This window comes from Bison bison, unplaced genomic scaffold (genome assembly GCF_000754665.1).
Source record: "Bison bison bison isolate TAMUID 2011002044 unplaced genomic scaffold, Bison_UMD1.0 scf7180017864331, whole genome shotgun sequence".
Classification (NCBI taxonomy): domain Eukaryota; kingdom Metazoa; phylum Chordata; class Mammalia; order Artiodactyla; family Bovidae; genus Bison; species Bison bison.
Genome location: NW_011494903.1, coordinates 143,469 through 145,019, shown reverse-complemented (window position 1 = coordinate 145,019; position 1,551 = coordinate 143,469). Strand labels below are relative to the sequence as shown.

The 1,551-nt window shown below is 36.8% G+C and overlaps 1 protein-coding gene across 1 annotated transcript in view; it reads left to right on the top strand.

Moving 5' to 3' along the window:
- CLCN5 (chloride channel, voltage-sensitive 5) overlaps positions 1 to 1,551 on the top strand; it is a 274,777-nt gene that overhangs the window by 197,181 nt on the left and 76,045 nt on the right. The window lies entirely within an intron of this gene.

The window sequence follows — 1,551 nt, the reverse complement described above, 5'->3', positions numbered from 1 at the left end:
CTGTTTGAGTTTCCTGAGCCATACAGCAAATTCCCCTTGGCTATCTATTTTATATATGGTAATGTAAGTTTCCATGTTATTTTTTCCATACATCTCACCCTCCCGTTCCCTCTCCCCATGTCCGTAAGTCTATTCTCTATGTCTATTTCTCCATTGTTACCCTGTAAATAAATTCTTCAGTACCACTTTTCTAGACTCCGTATATATGTGTTAGAATACGGAATTTATCTTTCTCTTTCTGACTTACTTCACTCTGTATAATAGGTTCCAGGTGTATCCACCTCATTAGAACTGACTGAAGTACATTCCTTTTTTATGGATGAGTAATATTCCATTGTGTATATGTACCACCACTTCTTTATCCATTCATCTGTCGATGGACATCTAGGTTGCTTCCATGCTCTAGCTATTGTAAATAGTGCTGCAGTGAACAATGGGATACATGAGTCTTTTTCAATTTTGGTTTCCTCAGGGTATATGCCTAGGAGTGGGATTGCTGGGTCATGGTAGTTCTATTCCTAGTTTTTTTAAGGAATCTCCATACTGTCTTCCATAGTGGCTGTATCAATTTACATTCCCACCAATAGTGCAAGAGCATTCCCTTTTCTCCACACTCCCTCCAGCATTTTTTTGTTTGTAGACTTTTTGATGAGGGCCATTCTGACTTGTATGAGGTGATATCTCATTGTAGTTTTGATTTGCATTTCTCTAATTATGAACAATGTTGAGCATCTTTTCATGTGTTTATTAGCCATCTGTATGTCTTCTTTGGAGAAATGTCTGTTTAGGTCTTTTCCCCACTTTTTGATTGGGTTGTTCATTTTTCTGGTATTGAGTTGTATGAGCTGCTTGTGTATTTTGGAAATTAATCCTTTGTCAGTTGTTCCATTTGCTATTATTTTCTCCCATTCTGAGGGTTGTCTTTTCACCTTGCTTATAGTTTCCTTTGCTGTGCAAAAGCTTTTAAGTTTAATCAGGTCCCACTTGTTTACTTTTGTTTATATTTCCATTACTCTAGGACGTGGGTCATAGAGGATCTTGCTTTGCTCTATGTCATCAGTGTTCTGCCTATGTTTTCCTCTAAGAGTTTTATAGTTTCTTGTCTTACATTTAGGTCTTTAATCCATTTTGAGTTTATCTTTGTGTATGGTGTTAGGAAGAATTCTAATTTCATTCTTTTACATGTAGCTGTCCAGTTTTCCCAGCACCATTTATGGGAGAGGCTGTCTTTGCCCCATTGTATATTCTTGCCTCCTTTGTCAAAAATAAGGTGCATAGGTTTATTTCTGGGCTTTCTATCTTGGCCCATTGGTCTATATTTCTGTTTTGTGCCAGTACTATACTGTCTTGATGACTATAGCTTTATAGTATAATCTGAAGTCAGGAAGGTGATTCCTCCAGCTCTGTTCTTATTTCTCAAGACTGGTTTGGCTATTCAGGGTCTTTTGTGTTTCCATATGAATTGTGAAATTTTTTGTTCTAGTTCTGTGAAAAATGCCATTGGTAATTTGATAGGGATTGCATTGAATCTGTAAATTGCATTTGGTAGTA